This window comes from Oncorhynchus tshawytscha, linkage group LG03 (genome assembly GCF_018296145.1).
Source record: "Oncorhynchus tshawytscha isolate Ot180627B linkage group LG03, Otsh_v2.0, whole genome shotgun sequence".
Classification (NCBI taxonomy): domain Eukaryota; kingdom Metazoa; phylum Chordata; class Actinopteri; order Salmoniformes; family Salmonidae; genus Oncorhynchus; species Oncorhynchus tshawytscha.
This window is the reverse complement of record NC_056431.1, coordinates 63,383,995-63,399,451: the sequence shown is the minus strand read 5'-3', so window position 1 is coordinate 63,399,451 and position 15,457 is coordinate 63,383,995.

Below are 15,457 nucleotides of genomic sequence, written 5' to 3'. Positions count from 1 at the left end.
TGGTGGCCACACCAGATACTGACTGTTACTCTTGATTTTGACCCCCCCCCTTGTACAGGGACACATTATTCAAGTTCTGTTAGTCACATGTCTGTGGAACTTGTTCAGTTTCTGTCTCAGTTGTTGAATCTTGTTATGTTCATACAAATATATACATATTTACACAGTACAATAGACCAACATAGCTACTGTAGTAGGTCAACACTGTGTGCTGGAAAGCCTTGGTAGAACATTGGTGGAGTAGGCATTGTGGTGCTCATGTCAATTTCCTTTCTTTTATGGCTTCAGACCATTGCCTACTTCTCACTTAAAACATTGTTTTTTGTTTTTAATTTGAAATTAAGATTGTGCTCAAAAGTGAAACAAATGTGGCCGAAACTTAGTACTTATACTCCAAGTCGATATTCACATAATTCACATAATAATAAGGAATTCCCCTCTACCACCCCAGTTGGGAGGAAAAAAGTTACTTCCAACTGACCCCCAATGTAAAAGAGACAACTTCATCTTAGATTTTTTGTTATACAGAAATAACAAAGCATGTTGAAAAGCTGCTATGTTGTTGTTGATGTATGTGTAGATGTAACCAGGTAAAGAGTCCCCACCCACGGGTTTACAATGGTCCCACATAGGGAAATAGAACCTACGAGAAGAACACTGCTGCTTCAGGCTATTCGATGTGGGAGAGTGGAAAATGTTGGGACCCGGTGTCCAAGTAGGCAACATGTAGCTACAGTATGTGTGTGGGAAACAGTTCATCACAGGCATGACATTTAACTTGTTTAGTATAGTCCATTTCTAACTCCACTCACTGCTTGTACAGTCCATTCGGAAAGTATTCAGACCCCATTATTTTTTCCACATTTTGTTCAATTACAGCCTTATTCTAAAATGGATTTTGTTTTCAAATGTTGACTCATCAATCCACACAATACCCTATGAGCAAAAACAGGTTTTTAAAACATTTTGCAAATGTATTACAAATAAAAAAAGTACTTTGTTGAAGCACCTTTGGCAGTGATTACAGCCTTGAGTCTTCTTGGGTATGAGGCTACAAGCTTGGCACATCTGTATAGGGAGTTTTTCCTATTCTTCTCTGTAGATCCTCTCAAGCTCTGTCAGTTTGGATGGGGAGTGTCGCTGCACAGCTATTTTCTTGTATCCCCAGAGATGTTCGATCGGGTTCAAGTCCGGGCTCTGGCTGCGTCACTCAAGGACATTCAGACATTTGTCCCGAAGCCACTCCTGCGTTATCTTGGCTGTATGCTTAGAGTCGTTGTCCTGTTGGATGGTGAACCTTCATCCCAGTCTGAGGTCCTGAGCACTCTGGAGAAGGTTTTCATCAAGGGTCTCTCTGTACTTTGCTCCGTTCATCTTTCCCGATCCTGACTGGTCTTCCAATCTCCCTGCAGCTGAAAAACATCCCCACAGCATGATGCTGCCACCACCATGTATCACCGTAGGAATGGTGCCAGGTTTCCTCCAGACTTGATGTTTGGCATTCAGGGCAATCTTGGTTTCATCAAACCAGAGAATCTGGTTTCTCCTGGTCTGAGAGTCTTTAGGTGCCTTTTGGCCATCTCCAAGCGGGCTGTCAGTTGCATTTTACTAAGGAGTGACTTCTGTCTGACCACTCTACCATAAAGGCCTGATTGGTGGAGTGCTGCAGAGATGGTTGTCCTTCTGGAAAGCTCTTGCATCTCCACAGAGGAATTCTGGAGCTCTCTCACAGTGACCATTGGGTTCTTTGTCACCTCCCTGACCAAGGCCATTCTCCCCTGATTGCTCAGTTTGGCCAGGCGGCCAGCTCTAGGAAGAGACTTGGTTGTTCCAAACTTCTTCCATTTAAGAATGATGGAGGCCACTTCAATGCTGCCAACATTTTTTGGTACCCTTCCCCAGATTTGTGCCTCAACACAATCCTGTCTTGGAGCTCTACGAACAACTCCTTTGACCTTATGGCTTGGTTTATGCTCTGACATGCACTGTCAACTGTGGGACATTATATAGACAGGTGTGTGGCTTTCTAAATCAAGTCCAATCAATTGAATTTACCACAGGTGAACTCCAATCAAGTTGTACAAACATCTCAAGGATGATCGATGGAAACAGGATGCAACTCTCATCAGAGCATCCTGTCAAGCTGTATCACCACCTGGTACGGCAACTGCACCGCCCACAACCGCAGGGCTCTCCAGAGGTTGGTGCAGTCTGCCCAACGCGTCACCGGGGGCACACTGCCTACCCTCCAGGATGCCTACAGCACCTGATGTCACAGGAAGGCCAAAAAGATCATCAAGGACATCAATCACCTGAGCCACAGCCTGTTCACCCCACTATCATCAAGAAGGCAAGATCAGTACAGGTGCATCAAAGCTGGGACCAAGAGACTTAAAACAACTCAAGGCCATCAGACTGTTAAATAGCCATCAGTAGCCGGCTACCACCCGGTTACTCAACCCTGCACCTTAGAGGCTGCTGCCCTATGTACATAGACATGGAATCACTGGTCACTTTAATAATGAAAAACTAGTCACTTTAATAATGTTTACATAGTGTTTTATTAATTTCATGTGTATATATTGTATTCTACTGTATTTTAGTCAATGCCACTCCAACATTGCTCATCCTAATATTTCTACATTCCTTAATTCCTTTCTTTTACTTTTAGATTTGTGTGTATTGTTGTGAATTGTTAGATACTACTGCACCATTGGAGCTAGGAACACAAGCATTTCGCTACACCAGCAATAACATCTGCTAAATACATGTAAATAACATTTTGATTTGATTTGAAGAACCTCTACCTCGACACCTAGGAAGGTCTGGGCGTGCTGATCTATGGTCAGTTTAACATTTTACATCATAATGAAAAAGATTACACGGACATTGGGGACCTGATCCTAGATCAGCATTCCTACTCTGAGATGCTTTGTGAATATGGGCCCTGAATCTTTATTTGTTTATTTGAATCCTCATTAGCTTTTGCAGAAGCAACAGCTATTCTTCCTGATGTCCTCAAAGTGATGACATATTAATAGTGCTAGAGTATCACGTGTTTCTAAGATAAAAGGCAGTTAGCTCCCACTTGTCTACCTATCAATCACAGGTCTGCTGGAGTTGGAGGCGGGACTTCCTGTCTCATTGACAGAGCTACGTACGTATCAAGGTCCACTTACCCAAAGCCGACAAGGGCTTTGTCAAACGCTACACATGCAGAGAGATGGAGCTAATGAGGACACACCAAATAACACACACACACACACACATACACTCACTGGCCAAGTTTACTTCCTCAGTGGGCCAGTCTATAACTCTGTTTGTGCCTCCATCTGCAGAAGGAGAAGAAGACCATGCATGTCCTCTTCAAGAAAGAGAAACTTGTTCCTCGACCAGACAGACCCCCGTGGTGGACGAGCCACCTGAGGTACAGCACTGTCTGTCTCAACACACTATCTGGAGATGGACCCCGTATCTCTCCCTATGTAATCAGTAGCGTATGACTTCACCCTGTCTTTCCTCGGTCTCCAGGGGACGAGGAGAGAGAGCTGGCTGTCATCTACTTGCAGAGAGGAAGACTTTTCTGAACCAGGTGTGTTTTTATGAAGAGAAGGATAAGCTGATCATAGATCTGCACTGAAGAGCAACCTCTATGACAAACCATTCATTTCCATCCTATCTCTGTCCATCTCTGTCTATCTGTGTGTGTGTGTTCAGATGTTTGAGGGGAAGGAGAAGTGTCTGGAGCTGAGAACCACTCACGTCCTACAGAGAGAAGACCAGGAGCTCAAAAAAGCAGACACACAGCTCACACTAGCTCTGCAGAGACAGAGAGAACAACACACACACACACGTATGCATGCTGGCGGGCATCTTCTCTGACATATTCAACCTGTCTCTGTCCCAGGCTGTAGTCCCAACCTGCTTCAAGGAGACCACCATCGTCGCAGTGCTCAAGAAAAACGTGTCATGTCCAAATGACTATAGCCCGGTCACACTCACCTCGGTCATCATGAAGTGCTTGGAGAGGTTGGTCAAAGCCCACATCAAGGCCAGCATGCCAGGCACACTGGATCCACTCCAATTTGCCTACCGCTCCAACAGATCCATGGAGGACACCTTCCTGTGCAACTGGATCCTGGACTTCCTAAACGGCAGACCCCAGGCGGTGAGGATTGGCAACATAACCTCCTCCACACTGACTCTTAACACCAAAGCCACCCAGGGGTGTGTCCTCAGTCCTCTGCTGTACTCCCTGTTCACCCACTGCGTGGCTTTGCATAACACCAACTCCATCATCAAGTTTGCTGAAGACACCATGGTTGAAGGCCTGATAACCAAAAATGACGAGTCAGCCTATAGGGAGGATGTAAGTGAACTGGCATTGTGATATTATGACAACAGCCTCTTCCTCAATGTCAGCAAGACAAAGGAGTTGAGTGTTGACTTCAGGAAGCAGAGGAGGAAACATGCCCCGATCCACATCAATGGAAATGTAGCAGTGGGTCGAGTTTTAAGATCCTCTGCGTCCACATCACAGGGGACTTGTCATGTACCAACAACACTACCACTCTTATCAAGAAGGCACAACAGCGTCTCTACTTCCTAAGGTGGCTGAAGAAATGTGGCATGCCGCCCCAGGTCCTCACCAGATACTACAGCTGCACCATCGAGAGCATCCTGACCAGTTGCATCACAGCATGGTATGGGAATTGCTCATATTCCCATACCATGCTGTGATGCAACTGGTCAGGACGCTCTCAATGGTGCAGCTGTAGTATCTGGTGAGGACCTGGGGCGGCATGCCACATACCAGGAGCAATTCCCATACCATGAGGTCCGATACCAACAGGCTCAGAGACAGTATCTATCAAGCCATAAGACTGCTGAACACTTGAACTTGCTTCACCCCTTGCTATGATTATCTGCACCTTAGCACACTTTGTTTTAGGTTGCATTTTTATTTATAAAGGGTTGGTCACCATTGACCAGTTCTTATAGCCTTTAGTCGCACCGTTATCCTAATCCAGGCCCTGTAGCCCCCAGCACCACGCCTATTCCCCAGGCGCTCTCATTTGTTGACTTCTGTAACCATAAAAGCCTTGGTTTCATGAATGTTAACATCAGATGCTTGCTCCCTAAGTTTGTTTTATTTACTGCTTTAGCACACTCGGCCAACCCCGTTGTCCTAGACGTGTCTGAATCCTGGCTAGGAAGGCCACCAAAAATTCTGAAATTTCCATTCCCAACGACAACATTTTCCGACAAGATAGAACGGCCAGAGGGGACAGAGTTGCAATCCTAGTGCAGAGATAGCCTGCAGAGTTCTGTCATACTATCCAGGTCTGTGCCCAAACAATTTGAGCTTCTACTTTCAAAAATCCACCTTTCCAGAAATAAGTCTCCACTGTCGCCACATGGTATAGATGACCTCTCAGCCCCCATGTACACCATATGTGAATTGATTGCCCCCCATCTATCTTCAGAGTTCGTACTATTAGATGACCTAAACTGGGATATGCTTAACACGCCGGCCGTCCTACAATCTAAGCTAGATGCCCTCAATCTCACACAAATTATCAAGGAGCCTACCAGGTACAACCCTAAATCCGTAACCATGGGCACCCTCATAGATATTATCCTGACTAACTTGCCCTCTAAATACACCTCTGCTGTCTTCAACCAGGATCTCAGAAATCACTGCCTCATTGCCTGCGTCCGTAATGGGTCTGCGGTCAAACGACCACCCCTCATCACTGTCAAACACTCCCTAAAACACTTCAGCGAGCAGGCCTTTCTAATCAACCTGGCCCGGGTATCCTGGAAGGATATTGACCTCAGCCCATCAGTAGAGGATGCCTGGATGCTCTTTAAAAGTGCTTTCCTCACCATCTTAAATAAGCGGGCCCCGTTCAAAAAATGTAGAACTAAGAACAGATATAGCCCTTGGTTCACCCCAGACTTGACTGCCCTTGACCAGCACAAAAACATCTTGTGGCATACTGCAATAGCATGAAATAGCCCCCGCAATATGCAACTTTTCAGGGAAGTCAGGAACCAATATACACAGTCAGTTAGGAAAGCAAAGGCTAACTTATTCAAACTGAAATTTGCATCCTGTAGCACTAATTCCAAAACGTTTTGGGACACTGTGAAGTCCATGGAGGAAAAGAGCACCTCCTCCCTGCTGCCAACTGCACTGAGGCTAGGAATCACTGTCACAGACTTAGGAAACACTGTCACAGACTTACACAAATCAGTGATGATTGACTGAGAGCGAGATATGTCATCATAGCACGCAACAGAACATTTTTCTGTCTACACTCTGTTGTTTATATTTTTAAAAATTCATTAAATCGATTTTAATCCAAATGAAAGTTTTGTTGCTAAGGATTCCACGACGCGATTAACCTTTACGGCTGGGACTGCAAGTTTGTGTTCCTTTTTTTGCATGGATTCCGTGAGTGCTAGTTGGCTGTACTACAGACACCTGTCATCGTCGTGGGAAAGACTCATTGTCATCTTTTTGTAAAACAACTGGTTGCAGTAAAGAGCCAACCTGGATACTAAGGACATCCTGAGGGAAATCGACGAGTACCAACAGCTTTACGCTATGGAGGAACAACATAGTCTATCATGGAAAGATCCGACCACTTCACAAAATAACTTTAACCTGACAAAAAAAGAAAAACAGATTAATCTACAGACACGGACGATTTACTTACCATTGAGATAGAGGCTAGTGCTCTGGCTAGAATCCATGCAACACTGGACAAGTTGTGTGAGGAGGTAGCAGGGCTGAGGGGAGTTTGGAGTTCAGCCAGACTGAAATTCTCACGCTCCAAAGAGAAAACAAGACACTCACACCAAGGTAAAAATCCACAATTCCAACATGGATTGTCTACTCAGAGAAAACAGGGTGATGAAGGAGTCTCTACAAGACCTACAAGGTCGTAGCGTGTGTGAAAAAAAATGTTTTCTGGGATTCCTGAGGACGCATTCAATAATCCAGAGGGAGAGATCAGAGAATTCATGCAATCCACCTTGAAACTTCCTACAGAGACTGTAAACAAGGTGGCTTTCCACCCAGTACACAGACTTGGAGCTAGGAGCGACAAGACCAACGGTCCCCAACCGATCATAGCAAAATTTGAACACTGCCAACAAAAGGAGCTGATCAAAAGCAGGGGAAAGGAGCTTAAAGGGACCAAATTAGGTCTCAATGACCAATTTCCAACGGAGATAAACAAACGTCGTAAGAGACTGTATCTGGTACAAAGACAACAAAGAGGGAATGGTAAGCGTGCCTTTATCATGTGGACAAACTCTTTATAGATGGACAGCTATTCCAAGACAGCTCCATTACACCGTGGCTGTACAAAATTCTACAGGGACTTCAGGTTACGAAAAAAAAGAAGATATGGGAACTGTAAAAATATCTGAACATTATGACTTGGATATGAACACACACGTACTCATTTACATGATTGCTTACATATGCGAACTTATACATACACACACACACACACACACCTGATCTCGCTCTCTTCTCTCACTCTTTCTTTCTCTCTTTTCTCTTCTCTCCCTCTCTCTCTATTGTCGAGAACAGTTTTATAATTGAATGTGTTTATTGTTTGTCTATCTTTTTTATGTATTTGTCTACAAGTTTTCAGATGTTTATGACAAGCAAGGGGAATAAATCATAATAGGGGCATTGGGGAATAATAACATAACAATATTGTACAGAATACATTTGCACTGTAGTGAAGCCGTCTCTAGAGTAATGCAAGGTCTCTTTCATGATCATGTGAAACGTCATTTGCTATGGAATTGCTTGGTTATGTTTTTCAATTATGTTAAAGGTAATTTTGTTGCAACTATGATGGTGATACGATCTGGATTACAATTATCATCATGAATATTAAGGCTATACGGACTACATGTTACATACATAGACACTCAACCATTAAAATTGGCGGAGTTATTATTTATTTGGACATCACATATTATAGTCTTACTCTTATACAGACATCATACACACTCTCACTATATCACATCCAACATCATACACATATCATACACGTATCAAGTTATGGTAAGGGGTGAAATAAGTATAGCCAGTTCTAATTGTAACGGTTTAGCAGATTATAAAAAAGATCAGTAAAATATACGGTTTACAGGAAACTCACTCTACGTCCTTAGAAGAAGTTGCATGGAAAAAAGAATGGGGTGGTGAAATAGTTTTCTGTCTTGGACAAAGGATCTCAAAGGGTGTGATGATATTAATTAACAAATATTTTGATCTGAATGTGCAAATAGTCAGGAATGATCAGCAAGGAAGGTGGATCCTTTTGAATATGAAAGTGGACGAAAAAAAGATTTGGCTCATTAATCTATATGGTCCAAATCAGGATGATCCACACTTCTTCAAAAACAATTATACCAATTAATTGAACTTTCAGGCAACAAATGATCTAATCATTATGGTAAAAGACTACAACACAGTGTTAAGGACCTCAATGGACCGTGAAGGTAATCACTCTACAGACTATCATCACCGTGCCCTTAAGGAAATCACAAATACTATTGACACATTAGAAATAGTGGATATTTGGAGACTAAAAAAACCCGACCGAGTGAGATATACATGGAGGAGACATAACAGTGGGCTAGTCGTCTTGACTACTTTCTTGTCTCTTTCTCTCTTGCATCAAAGGTTTAAAAAGTTTTAATAGGAGACAGAATGCGATTGGATCATCATCTAATTGGAATTCACATAATTATTATAGATTTTCCACGTGGACAGGGATATTGGAAATTTAATCAAAGTTTATTGGAGGACAACTATTTTTAACTAAGACAAAAAAAAAATTGTAACTGAATTTTTCCAGTATAATATAGGTTCTGCAAATCCCCTTATTGTTTGGGATACCTTTAAATGTACCTTCAGGGGTCATTCAATTCAATATTCATCAATAATTTTAAAAAAGCCGTTTCTGGCTAAGGAGACAAGACTAACAAGGAGAATCCATGAACTAACAGTACAGGTAGAGAGCAATAAAAACGATACTACAGAGATAGAGAAGAAGTTAGAGGAAAAACAAAAAGAACATGAGGAACTTAATTCAAGAATGATCTAATGTAATCTACTACAAAAATAAAGCGAACTGGATGGAATATGGAGAAAAATGCACAAAATTCTTCCTGAATCTCCAATACAGCAACGCTAACAAAAAGTACTTGCAGAAACTCGTTACTGAAGACAGAGTCATCTATGATTCTCCGAATGATATTTTAAAAGAGGAAGCTAATTATTTTAGGCAGATGTTCTCTTTTCCGTCTCATCCTCTAAGGAATTCTTTCCAAATAATATAAAAAATGGAAAATTAACAAATGTACAGAAAGATCAGTGCGAAGGCCCAATTACAACTTTTTGAGGCTATTAAATCCTTTCAGTCTGGAAAAACCCCAAGGCTTGATGGCTTACCGGTCGATGTATATCAAGCCTTTTTTGATATACTAAAAGCTCCATTGTTAGACTGTTTTAACTACTATAGAAATGGTTGTCTGCCAGGTAGTCAGCAGGAAGGTTTGATTTCTCTATTGTTAAAAAAGACCTAGATGGCAAATATAAAGACCCAGTCTATCTAAAAAACTGGAGGCCCCTTACACGTCAGTGTTGTCAGCAAAAATACTAGCAAAATGCGTAGCACTCAGAATTAAAAGGGTTTTACCAGGTATTGTTCATCCTGATCAGAGAGATGTTTTTTACATCGATGATAATATACGACAACTACTAGAAAAGTAGAACATCATGAAACATAAGAAGCCAGGAATGGTATTTATAGCGGATTTTGAAAAGGCATTTGATGAATTAAGACTGGATTTTATTTATAAATGCCTGGACTTTTTCAATTTCAATTTCTGTAATGTATAGCAACCCCAGGTGGAAAATACTCAGAGATAGTCAAAACTCAGAGAGTTTTGAATTGTCAAGCAGAGTTAAAGTGTGTCCGCTGTCACCATATCTATTAGTAATGGCCATCGAAATGCTAGCTATTAAAATCAGATCCATTAATAACATTAGAGGATTAGAAATCCAAGGCTTAAAAACAAAGGTGTCCATGTATGTCGATGACTCAAGTTTTATATTAAGTCCGAACGCTAGATCCCTGCAATGTCTCATTAAAGATCTAGATGACTTTTCTGGACTCTCTGGACTAAAACCTACTTATAAGTGTACAATATTTTGTATTGGATCCTTAAAAAATTAAAATTTTACATTACCCTGCAGTTTACCTATAAAATGGGCTGATGGTGAAGTAGACATACTCTGTATTCATATCCCAAAAGATATAAATAAGCTCTCCGCAATGAATTTCAATAGAAAACGTGTATAAATAGACAAGATCCTGCAACCATGGAGAGGTAAATACCTGTCTATTTATGGAAAAATTGCCCTGATTAACTCCTTAGTCATATCTCAGTTTACTCACTTACTTATGGCGCTGCCTACTCCTGATTATTCGTTTTTCAAATCATATGAGCAAAAAATATTTTGCTTTATCTGGGATGCTAAACCAGACAAAATAAAACATACCTATTGTGTCACGTTTTATCAAGGTGGGTGGAATCAGGCGCAGAGAGCAGGTTTCAGTGATTCGACAGTTTATTCTCCGGCGCACAAAAAACACGGTCAACCCAACACACAGGGTGAATAATCCAACACAGGATCAAAATAGACCGGAGAATAAAACACAAGTACTACACCAAATGACATGAATACAAAAACAATCCCGCACAAAACAAGGGCGGGACAACCTACTACATATAAGGACGTTAATTAAACTAAAAAAACTAAAATAAGACAAAACCAACAGACAAACGAAAAAGGGATCGGTAGTGGCTAGTAAGACGGTGACAACGACCGCCGAGCACCGCCCAAACAGGCAGGAGAGCCAACTTCGGCGGAAGTCGTGACAGTACCCCCCCCCCCCTGACGCGCGGCCCCCGCAGTGTGCCACCACCGTCCTCGAGGACGACCCGGAGGACGAGGTGCTGGGCGATCCGGGTGGAGGCGGTGGAAATCTCTCAGGAGAGAAGGGTCCAAAATGTCCCCCACCGGAACCCAGCATCTCTCCTCCGGACCGTACCCCTTCCAGTCCACGAGGTACTGTAGGCCCCCCACCCGGCGTCTCGAATCCAGAATGCCCCGAACTGTGTACGCCGGGGACCCCTCGATGTCCAGAGGGGGCGGAGGGACCTCAGGCCTCTCACCTTCTTGCAGGGGACCAGCCACCACCAACCTGAGGAGAGACACATGAAACGAGGGGTTAATACGGTAATACCTAGGAAGTTGTAACCTGTAACACATCTCGTTTATTCTCCTCAGGACGACTTTGAACGGCCCCACACACTGTGGCCCCAGCTTCCGACAGGTCAGGCGGAGGGGCAGGTTTCAGGTCGAGAGCCAGACCCTGTCCCCCGGTGCAAACACGGGGGCCTCACTGCGGTGCTGGTCAGCGCTCCTCTTCTGCCGTTCACCCGCTAACCGTAGTGAGTCCTGAACGGCTTTCCAGGTGTCATTGGAGAGCTGTACCCATTCCTCCACCGCAGGAGCCTCGGTCTGGCTCTGATGCCATGGGGCCAGGACCGGCTGGTAACCTAACACACACTCAAAAGGGGACAAGTTAGTTGAGGAGTGGCGTAGGGAGTTCTGAGCTAGTTCAGCCCAGGGAACATACCTTGCCCACTCACCAGGCCGGTCTCGGCAATAGGACCGCAGAAACCTGCCCACATCCTGGTTTACGCGCTCCACCTGCCCATTACTCTCGGGGTGAAAACCTGAGGTTAAGCTGACCGAGACCCCCAGTCTCTCCATAAACGCCCTCCACATTCTGGACGTGAATTGGGGACCCCGATCAGAAACGATGTCCTCAGGCACCCCATAGTGCCGGAAGACATGGGTAAACAAGGCCTCCGCAGTCTGCAGGGCCGTAGGGAGACCGGGCAACGGGATGAGACGACAGGACTTAGAAAACCGATCCACAATGACCAGGATCGTAGTACTTCCCTGGGACGGGGGAAGGTCGGTAAGAAAGTCCACCGATAAGTGTGTCCACGGCCGTTGTGGAACGGGGAGGGGTTGTAACTTCCCTCTAGGCAGTGTGCTGAGGAGCCTTGCTCTGAGCACACACTGAGCAGGAGGAGACATAAAATCTCACGTCTTTAGCCAGCGTGGGCCACCAGTATCTCCCTCTCAGACTCCGCACTGTCCTCTCGATGCCAGGATGACCCGAGGAGGGGAGAGTATGAGCCCACCGGATCAGCTTGTCCCGGACCCCCCTCGGCACGTACTGAGTCCCCACTGGACAGTTAGGGGGGGGCCGGCTCTGACCGTGAGGCCTCCTCTATCTCCGCGTCCACCTCCCATACCACCGGTGCCACGAGACATGACGGTGAAATGATGGGAGTTGGCTCAACGGACCGCTCCTGGGTATCATAGAGGCGGGACAGCGCGTCGGCTTTGGTGTTTTGGGAGCCTGGCCGGTATGAGAGGGTAAACTGGAACCTGGTAAAAAACATGGCCCATCTAGCCTGACGTGGATTTAGGCTCTTCGCTGCCCAGATATACTCGAGATTACGATGGTCAGTCCAGATGAGAAAAGGGTGTTTAGCCCCCTCAAGCCAATGCCTCCACACCTTCAGAGCCTTGACTACAGCTAACAACTCCCGGTCCCCCACATCATAGTTTCGCTCCGCTGGGCTGAGCTTGCTCGAAAAGAAAGCACACGGGCGAAGCTTGGGTGGCACGCCCGAGCGTTGGGACAGCACGGCTCCGACCCCAGCCTCGGACGCATCCACCTCCACTATGAACGCTAAAGAGGGGTCCGGATGCGCCAACACGGGCGCATTGGTGAACAGCTCCTTCAAACGACTGAAGGCTCTGCCCGCCTCTGCTGACCAGCGCAAGCGCACCGGTCCTCCCTTCAGCAGTGAGGTGATGGGAGCAGCCACCTGACCAAAACCCCAGATAAACCTCCGGTAGTAATTGGCAAACCCTAAAAACCGCTGCACCTCTTTCACCGTGGTCGGAGTCGGCCAATTATGCACGGCTGTAACGCGGTCATCCTCCATCACCACCCCGGAGGTGGAAATACGATACCCCAGGAAGGAAACGGACTGTTTGAAAAACTCACATTTCTCCGCCTTGCAATACAGGTCATGCTCCAGCAGTTGCCCAAGTACCTTACGCACCAGAGACACATGCGCCGCGCGTGTGGCAGAATAGATCAAGATGTCATCGATGTACACTACCACTCCCTGCCCGAGCAGGTCTCGGAGAATCTCATCTACGAAGGATTGGAAGATGGCTGGAGCATTCTTCAACCCGTATGGCATGACGCGGTACTCATAATGACCAGATGTAGTACTAAATGCGGTTTTCCACTCATCTCCTCCCCGGATACGCACCAGATTATACGGGTGATGCGGAGGGCCGAATGTACCCCTGTCCCAGCAATTCAGCAACATATGTTTCCATCGCTACCGTCTCCTCCTGGGACAATGGATACACGTGACTCCTAGGAAGTGCAGCGTTCTCCAGAAGGTTTATCACGTAGTCCTCTCGACGATGAGGTGGTAATTGGGTCGCCTTCTTCTTACTGAAGGCGATAGCCAAATCGGCATATTCAGAGGGAATGCGCACGGTGGAAACTTGCTCTGGACTCTCCACCGTAGTCGCACCAACGGCAACTCCTATACACCTACCTGAACACTCCTCTGACCACCCCTTAAGAGCCCCCTGTCGCCAGGAAATCACCGGGTTGTGTTGAGCTAACCAGGGAACCCCCAACACCACTGGAAACGCAGGTGAATCTATAAGGAACAGACTAATCTGCTCCTTATGATCCCCCTGCGTTACCATGTCCAGCGGCACCGTAGCCTCCCTAATTACTCCTGACCCTAATGGTCGGCAATCTAAGGAGTGCACGGGGAAAGGTAGGTCTAACGACACCAGGGGAATCCCTAGCCTTATCGCAAGCCCACGATCCATGAAATTCCCAGCTGCGCCTGAATCGACTAGCGCCTTATGCTGTAGAGAGGGAAAAAACCCAGGGAAAGAAGTCAACACATACACATGACCGACAGGAAGCTCTGAGTGAGTCTGGTGCTTACTCACCTGGGGTGATCGAGCAGTGCTCCGCCTGCCCTCCCGACTCCCAGAAGAGTTCCTCCAGCACCGGTCGGACGTGTGCCCTCGTCGACCACAACTGGTGCAGGAGGACACTCCTCCTCTGTTCCCCCTCGAAGCCGCCCCTCCTAATTCCATAGGGATAGGGGCAGGAGGGCTGGGAAGTGGAAACGACAGGGCCTGATCCGAACGCCCGCGGGCAGCCAGCAGGTTGTCGAGACGGATAGCCAAGTCAATGAGTTCATCCGTGTGAATGTGGTGTGTGGTGAGACTGCATCTGAAATGATCGATCAAGGCCCTGTCGTTCCATCCTGCTCCTGTGGCCAAGGTCCTGAACTCCAGAGCAAAGTCCTGTACGCTCCTCGTCTCCTGATGCAGGTGGAACAGCCGTTCACCCGCCGCCCGACCCTCTGGTGGATGGTCAAAAACAGCTCGGAATCGCGGGTGAACTCTGGGTAATTATCCCTCGCCGAGTCCGGACCATTCCACACTGCGTTGGCCCACTCGAGGGCTCGCCCAGTCAAGCAGGAGACGAGGGCACTCACGCTCTCCTCTCCGGAGGGAGCAGGACGCACGGTAGCCAGGTATAGTTCCAGTTGAAGGAGGAAACCCTGGCACCCAGCCTCCGTTCCGTCATACTCCCGTGGGAGTGTCAACCGAAGAGCCCCGGAGCCAGATGTGGTCGCAGGAACAGGAGGTGCTGGAGAATGGCGTGCTAGGCCACTCCTCCCCCATCGATCCATCCTCTCCATCATTTGGTCCATGGCAGAACCAATCCGGTGAAGCATGCTGGTGTGATGGAGGACCCTCTCTTCCATCGATGGGAGAGGAGAAGCGGCTGCTCCTGCTGATTCCATGGAGGGTGCGGGATTCTGTCACGTTTTATCAAGGTGGGTGGAATCAGGCGCAGAGAGCAGGTTTCAGTGATTCGACAGTTTATTCTCCGGCGCACAAAAAACACGGTCAACCCAACACACAGGGTGAATAATCCAACACAGGATCAAAATAGACCGGACAATAAAACACAAGTACTACACCAAATGACATGAATACAAAAACAATCCCGCACAAAACAAGGGCGGGACAACCTACTACATATAAGGATGTTAATTAAACTAAAATACACACAGGTGAAACTAATAAGACAAAACCAACAGACAAACGAAAAAGGGATCGGTAGTGGCTAGTAGGACGGTGACGACGACCGCCGAGCACCGCCCAAACAGGCAGGAGAGCCAACTTCGGCGGAAGTCGTGACATATT